The following is a 9,045-nucleotide window of genomic DNA, read 5'->3' as shown; positions in this document are numbered from 1 at the left end:
CATATTTTTAAAAACGTTAGTTAGTTTAAAGGTACAATATCCGTAATCCTAAACACAAGGGTACGCTGTCTTCATTGAGGCTTAAAACAGATACATCACTGAAGTAATACACAAACGCCTATGATGGCTTTACGATCCCCGTGCACCCTAGAGCATTAAGAATGGCCCCTGTATTTAATACACAAACGGCATCTGATTTCAACTAGTAATCTTAGAACTCAGCATTACACCATTACTAAGACCCGTTGGGCTAATCTTTCTATTATTACACTAATTTTTATATTCTACTTTTTTAAAACCTATTTTATTATTTTATTATTACACTAATTTTTATATTTTACTTTTTAAAACCTATTTTTTATTATTATTTTTCTATTGAGATGTGTTTTCTATTATGTGTTTTCTTTATTCAACTAAGGAAAAGTCAGTGTTGATGTAAACTGCGACATTAAAATGAATGTTTTACATAAATTTATTTTTATTTTAAATCTGTTTTTTATTATTATTTTTTCTATTCAGGTGTTTTTTCTTTTATTCAACTATGTGAAAATGCTGTGTTGTATGTTAACTTGTGACATACATTTTATATTTTTATTAAATTTTTTCCATTGAGGGTAATTTCTTCAGGCATATGAAATGCTGTGTTGTATGTAAACCTGTGACATTAAAATGAATGTTTTACATTAATTTTATCTATTAACGCATTTTTCCCATAATTTGTTTAAAAAATAAAAAAGGAATGCAAAATTGAGACATCGTAGTTAATATGTATATTCCACATTCTTTTATTTTTTTTGAAAAAAAAACATCATTAAGGCCCATTTTACACAATTTTTTACCTATAGGTGGCGATGAACATTGGGTAATAATACTAAATTTCGATCAGTGACACACATCTGATGTATTCGCTAACAAATGACTAACCATTGTATCAAGCAGCATACAAGATTGGCCCCATACATGCTCAATACTTTTGTATAAGGAATCTTTTTCTGAATGACATAAAAGAAAACACAAAGTGCTGTCCACATGCCAGAATAATTATTTTGAACTTGTTTTGCTGAATGGCACATCTCCACACTGTTTTTAAGAGGAAATTGCCAATTCTGAGGAAAAAGGTGGTGGATGTCCAGCTATCAAAGAACAAACCATGCTTGTTCTCTGTAATGTAAATACCTAGCCAGTGTTCACCGGGCATATTACTGGGTTGTGTATTTACAACCAACATAGCGGTAATTTACAAGCAAACTACGGTTTTTGGGAGATGATCACATGGCATTACTCCCAAGAAATTTGTGTTCTATTCATTCTTTTCTGAGTACGCTAGTGAGTTCTATCAGATTCATCTTTAGTAATGATCCAATAGGACTTGCCTTCTGTTGATATTTCGGATACAGAATCAAAAACGGAATATAAGATAAGTATCACAGTCCTCGAAGGGGTTTCTGAACCGACCTGCCGCAATCTGTCGCTCTTAATCAGTGAACGCCGACCCCCACCGCCGGGTTCCAAATTAAAACAAAATAGCGCATAACCAGACCCAAAACTGTGATCGCAGCAGTGGCTATGACCGGTCTTTAAATGGCGCCCTGTTGATTCAATCAGTTGATAATATTCGTGACATATTGTCCTCTTTGAAAAAAGGGCTGTGCAAGGACGGGCTGGGTGAGGCTGTCCATCTGCATAAAGGCTAATAAATTTGTATTATAGTTCTAAAATTAAAGGTTACGGCACGACCGTGTATGCTTCATTATCTACGAAAAGCTAAGACTACAAATTCTAGGAATCTGTCCCATGAACAGGTTTTCTTGGTTGCAAACACGGTGCCTGTAGGTATTGGAGAATACTTTAGAGATACTCTGTCAGCATATTTTGCATTAGTATGCTGTGGCTAGCACCCATGCTAGTCTTACAGTTGGTGCAACTGCTTTCTTTGACAACAGACTACAGACATTATTTCACAGCTTAATTCGGCCCCCAGGTCATTAGTACAAAGTCGCCTTTGAACGGATAAATTTCAAAGACATGTCAACACCATTTAGCAATAGTTTTTCTTGAAAACAAATCTGCATGTACTCGGTGCTACATCCCACAATATGGCTTTCGATGTATTCACCCTTTGTGCCAACTCCTCATTATCGCTTCGTGATAGATGTCTTCATCCATTTTGCCAGCTGTGTCCTTACAAAATAGCCCTGTGCTAAATTACGAGCCAACGGTCCTCTCCATAATTCAGAAGACATTCTATAAGGGCTCTATAAGGATAATGTGATTTGAAGACTGTGTGATCAGTCTATCACCAACATTATATCTACTTCAGGAAAAAGACTGCATCCAGGATAGTCTATAAAACCTACATCAGCCAGCGCAAATAACAATGCCATCAGGGTTTGTAATCCTACACGGTATACAAGTATGAATCGGCGTCTAGATAATCCTCTCCGCTTAAATGAAATGAAAAATTCAATAGGACCGCCAACCGCTAGAGCTGACATTGGGGGATTTCTACAAATGTTGATTTTCGATAGATGTTTGTGTGTACGGTACTGTAAACAGATCCACTCCTGTCTTCACACTCTTCGACTGGACAGAATAAACGCCTATGATTGATTCTGTAAAATTAAAATATGTCTTTTTCAGGGGCCAGAGAGCTGAGTTCGAGCTCTCATGCCTGCTGACAGTAATGCCTTCTTTGACAACTCTTCGTTTTTGCATGCTTTTATGCTTTTGTTCATTAATCCGTTACTTCACATCCTGGTGGGGCTCTTTTAATGCTTTGCTTTAAGGCCTGTACACCATTAGCCCATTTCCCTGTTGTCTGGATGCCACGGGCATCTTCTGACATTAGTCACAACATCACCAATAAAACCACTTGCTGCTGTTTTCAGATGAGGTTTGGCTATATTAAACCCTTTTTAAAAGGGGACAGCCATTCGGAACAAATTTCTGAATATCCCCCTAATCCATGTCCGTGATTGTGTGCTGGAGCCTATGAATCCCTCGCAACTTCCACCAGCTTGATCCATGTAATAGTGCATATATCTTCCATCATCGGATGTGTACGCTTTCCTCATCATTTCAATGCTGCTTCTTGCGGTCTAAAATGTAGTTTGACAATTACTTTTCCGTATGAGAAAGGGATGTTTGTTGGTTCTGATCGTCCCCAGAAGTTCTATTTGAATATCAGTAATACTCAAAGGTACAACGATGTGTAGTGAGGGACTGTCGGAACTTAGAGTGGGCATATCGTTTGCTCTCATCAGATATTTATACAACGGAGTAGGGTACATGACTATCACCGGTCCATTCACTGCCCTTCCTATAAATAATATATTATAACGACCCCCTATGAATGTCTGCCGGGTGTGGAGCTGCACATTTTAAAATGAGGGCCAATGTGAATTTCGAAACACAGAGTCTGAATGAACCCAAGAATTTCGGCCAGACTCCCCTTAAACACACATATTCCAACCGCTCTCCCTCCGGTGAAAGAATCTTATTAGTGATAGGATTGTGTGTCATAGTTATGTGGGCTAGTTAGGTTAGCAGCACATTTCATATTATATTCTTTAACAATGCTGTCGCATCGTTATTATAAGAACCAACTGTTAGCCTTAGCTTGTTGAACATTTTCGTTTGTGGCCGATTGTGAAATCAACCTTGGCATCATTCTCAGTGAAACTATTCCAGACCCGTGGGTATTGAATTTCAATAAGACCAACCTTATACGGCTCTTGTAATATGAGTGGTTTAGCCAGTTTGTTCTGAATTGCCAAATCTTATTATTTGGATAAACTAATTGTGAGGCATTACTAGGCAGCTTAACAAAATTGTTCTTATTCATAGCTCCAATACCTTTCACTAACAAAACACAATGACTAATATTACAAGACTGGTACAGCGCTTTTTATCTTACATCAACTATGTCTTTTTCAGAGGAGCCATGAATTGAATTTCTGAGGCCATCCTAACCATTTCCACAGTACAAGCTTTTTATCGCCCTGTTTTCTTTTTCGAATAGCCACTTTCTCCTTCAATTTTAAAACCTTTGTTTTTGTCTACAATTACAGACTGTAACTCGCCTTTAAAAGGTACCTGTCACCGCTCCCCACTATTGTCTTTCAGTATATAAACAGGAGGAGTTCTACCTACAGTTTTGATATTATAAACTCATCTGTAAACGTCTGTTTGTAACCTTTACGAAAAAACCCCTCTGTGCTTTGATATCCTAACGTTGTCCCCCATCTGAAATTTAAAACAGCACTGTTCCATGTGGTTTCAGTTTGTACAGAGTGTTAAAGACAGTTTTCTCATTGTCTTTACATACCGGAGGACGGTATGCCATTTATTGACCTATGGTATGCAGAGTTGTAAGCAGCAACTATATCTTGTACTACCTCAATATAGCGGGCGGAAGTTAACAGCCAAGTTAAATATCTCCACATTCTGGTCTTTGAAAGTCCTATTGAAACGCTCAACAACACTTGCTTTGTTTCGTTCGATGTGAAAATGGTGAATTTTTTATTGTGTCATCAATTTTTGGAAAACCTTATTATAAAAATTCTTTTCCAGAGTCTGTTTGAAGCTTCTAAGGTGTGTCCTTGTTCCAATATTTCCTTAAAGGCACTTGTCACGCTTAGGCCCCGATTTGTTTTAAGACATATTACCCGGGCATATTTAGAAACACATCAATACATGTCAATAAATACTGCACATTATCGTTTTCCGTTGAATATTCAGACATATCGACCAAATCGCCTGAAATTGCTTATCGATACCATTAACAATCACTCTGTTTCTTGGGAAGTGTTTCAATGCAGGGGCGTGCAGTGTATATGCATCCTGCCTCAGCAGAAACTTTTAACCGTGGGGATAGTTGGAGACAAGCCGGTACATTCTTTGACGGGAATCACGGAGCTCTGTACACCTCCTAACCCTCCTGGGTTGGACGGATCATAGTATATTTTTGTGCATAACCTTCTCCATGATCCATTTAAAACACAAGTGAACACATTAGAGTTATAGTCATCTTTTTTATTTTTACAAAACACACTCACACAGTCCTACATATGACAGTTATGAAGACAGTGAAACCCATTCTATCATAGATAGCATATTGGCTAATACGGATACATTGCTTTTACTGATTATGAATATATGCAGTTTTTGCAAATCCTGTAAGACATCGGTATACTGTTTTTTGCACATACAAACTCACGGGTGTCTACAAGCATTGTATACGCATAGTAAGCTAGGTGATAAACTTTCAGCATCTTAAAAATTACGTGTAATGTTGGCTATGACATCACAAAATGTTTCCCACTATGCTCTCACGTGTCATTAACATTGATAATAACATCTGCAACAGATCCCCAAGGAGGGGTGCTATGTTGTCTTCTTACAATCACCATCAGTTTTTCTAACCTACTCACAACTGTAATGATCTACATCGACACTCTTACATTGGTATTTTTCAACATCGCTTTTCACATTATTAGCAATGGCTTGATCTAAAATACCAGATAAATGCGATAAGGGTATCGCCACTGATATGGTTATACATTACACATAAACAATTCCCCATATTTTCACCCTGTTAGTTTTTTCTAGCATATAAATCTCTCCATTAGTCACCAATCTCTAATATCGGCTATTTTGACAAGATCATTCCCTATCATAGAGTCATACATAGCACTGATTTTAGTCGTAACATCTTCAGACGTTTCCAACCTCGCATAAAACTGTTTCCAGATACTCCCCCTGATTCTACCCTCATCAGCCGGTGAGATGTTTCAGGACAGAAAACGTTGCACGCCACACCAATGAATTTATCAGTCAGTAGTCTTTTCATAAGCTGTTCAAAGTGGACAGTGTAGAAGTGTTCTCGTAGCCCATGTAAACAGGCATGCTGTTTCTGGCTTTGATGATTGATCTACCCCGAACAAAGCTCTTCCAAATACTTGTAAAGAACTATGTTAAGAAGATGTAGAGAAGCTGTTTTAACGCTATCTATAAACAAAGATGACACCACACCATCAGTCTGATCAGGCGCCTCTGTGTCCGAACCAATCAGCAACACTCCCTGTTGTAATACAGCAGTTGTTGAGGGTATAGCTTGATATGCACATGTCTGAGGGGAAGTGTCCCTAAACAATAGAGATGGTGGCAGAGGAGGTGTAGGTGGGGCGGCAGGAAGTGTTCCGCGATAGAGGTGGTGATGATGACAATGATGAAAGGGTCGTTGAGGAGATTCGGATGTGTCAAGGTTGCAAATAGACCAGGGGTGTTAGGGAGGCGTACCTCGAGGGGGTTGGAATGAAACCACTCCAGATCCTCTGGGAAGAAAAAAATAACACATTACAATCACAGTAGCATGAAAAAAAAAAGAAAAGAAAAGCATTTTAACTATTTTGGCAAATAATTAGCATATACAAATTAGACCCAACGTTTTTGCCTTTGTGTCTGATGATTTTAGGTTTGTATAGGTTCCGTGGCGTGGGCAGAGACTGTTGGTCAGTGTCCCCAAATATCAATCTTTTTCTTTATGTTCTCATAAGAACTCTTATTTTGTCTCTTCTGATGACATAGTCGATGGTGTCAAACTGTTTCTTCAAAATCTCCCAGTCACACCATTGTATAAAGAACACATTTTTAAACCATTTGTTGTATTCCTCGTTAGATACAGGATACGGTTTTTAACTTCCATTCTTCATGACCGCAGGTAGCAACTAACTTCTCCCTTTCACTGCATACACTAAGGAAAAATAAAATCCTCTGCAGGCCTAGTGAAACGGTCTGCTTCCACACGATAGATACTAGAGCCATCACGCATTGTCCCATTGAGACACATACACCAGCTCAGGCAAGCCAGGATTATCAAGGTCCAGAGAGACAACATCACGAAAAAAGGCCCCAGTCTTTCACAGAAATTGTACAGGCTGTTTGGCTTTGCTAGATAGTTCTACAGCAACATAGCAGTGTAAACAGCTAATGTTACGTAATCCTGCACTGTATTGAATTGAATAACGGTATCCATTGACACCGGCCATATTCCAGATCAGATGTACATGGCTCAGTCATGCTTGTAGGAAAGATCTCAACGGAATCGTCTTTCTCGAGGGGCCTGACTCAAACTGCATGTTGTTCCAGTATCAGTCTCACCGCATCCCCATAGCTCTTTTTGGCGGGTTAGGCGCATACCAAATGTAGTGGCTCCTGTTCTAGATGTCTCACCTTCTTCAACAAAAGATGATCCAGATTGTTGTCCAAATGCGGGAAAGCCATGGCTGAAAAAACGATTCCTCTTTGCTTTTTCCCCAAAAAAAAAAAGAATTAAAAAAGTGAAAACTCCAGAGTACTTTTGAGGAAGTCTGAGAAAACGAGGCAGCAAGCGGCAGTAGCAGAACAGCTAAAAATGGTGGATAAAAAAAGTGAGCAGACAGCCTTGAAACAAGGGGTTTTAAACACCACAAACCCCACCCTGTAGGGCGTTTTAAAATCAAACCAATAGCAAACCCCTTCTTAACAGCTAACCATTGGTCTATCAGACGATAACACCTTTTTTTTTACAAAAAATGTAAATGATGCCTCACCCCTCGTAAACCATGACGACATCACGTACACCGACGTCATCACATCCGCTTAGATGCGGCGCAGCTTCGACGATTAGATGCACTACCATATTCGGCCACTAGATGGCGCTCGGGGGTCGAGTTCGACCGCGACGCCATCACATCCGGGTAGATGCGGCGCAGCTTCGACGATTAGATGCACTACCATATTCGGCCACTAGATGGCGCTCGCGGGTGCTAACGCTCTGACCGCTGACGCCATCACATCCGCTAGATGCGGCGCGAGCTTCAATGATTAGATGCACTAACATATTCAGCCACTTGATGGCGATCGCGAGTAACGACGTGCGTCAGCGGCTATCACGCCATCATTATCATCAGTTGGCATGGCAGGTTTGCGCGTGCGGTGAGATGACGTCACACATGCACGCGAAAACCGCCATCTTTATACTACTCACAGTTGCTAGTAACCAAGGAGACACAGAGGAATACAAAACATGATGGACTCTTCAGAAGAGGTCATTATCTTCACTCAAGTTTCTGCAGGAAAGTCACCAGACAACACAATCTTCTGAACATAGTCATACTGAGAAATCCAGAGAGAGTTGTGTGGAGCTGATAGTCTTAATTAGCTTTGTAGCAACTCATTTGGCAATGGCTTGAATGTAACGGACGTTCATCACAGTAATATCAAAAAGTTACGGACTACTGTTTTAAGGCTGCAACTTAAAGATTATTTTTATTATTGATTTTGAATTTGATATTTATTTTCTTAATGAACTGCTTAATTGTTTTGTCTATAAAATGTCAGAAAATAATGAAAGTTGTCTGTTATCATTTCCGACAGCCCAACATGATGTCTTCAGATTTCTTGTTTTGTCTAACCAACAGTCCAAAATCTCCAAATATTCAGTTTAATATCAGTTATGGCAAACACAACCATAAAATCCTCCCATTTGAGAAGGTGGAACCAGAAAACATTTGACATTTTTACTTAAGCATCAGTGGAATATCAAAATAGTTGATTGAGATGAAAATACAAATTTAAGTTCATCTAAAGGTCAAATGAAGTGCAATAAAACTTATAGGGTACCATATAACAACATAGAGTAAACTGACAATATTCAGACACCAGGACGTAAACAAAAATACATACAAGCAGAAGCTAAGGAATCTAAATAAGATGAAGAACTCAGACAGTCATAAATAATAAGAGATAACAGTGCAGACAATGTATTGTTGTTAAGATGACTCTATAAAACAGACTGAATACTAAATACAGTTCCAAAATCTACTGTTATCATCTCACAACTTTATTAGAATCTTCAGTGCTTCTTATTGAGTTCTATTTTATTGGTTAGTGTTTTCAGATGAAATGTGGGAAGAAATGACTGAACCATTTCTACAGACTGGAAGAACTTTGGAATAGTTAATCCTCTTGTTATGCTTTACAGTATGAATATGTTACATGAAT

Source organism: Perca fluviatilis, chromosome 5 (assembly GCF_010015445.1).
Source record: "Perca fluviatilis chromosome 5, GENO_Pfluv_1.0, whole genome shotgun sequence".
In the NCBI taxonomy this organism is placed as follows: domain Eukaryota; kingdom Metazoa; phylum Chordata; class Actinopteri; order Perciformes; family Percidae; genus Perca; species Perca fluviatilis.
The sequence above is the reverse complement of the archived record's forward strand: the minus strand, read 5'-3'. Positions refer to the sequence as shown.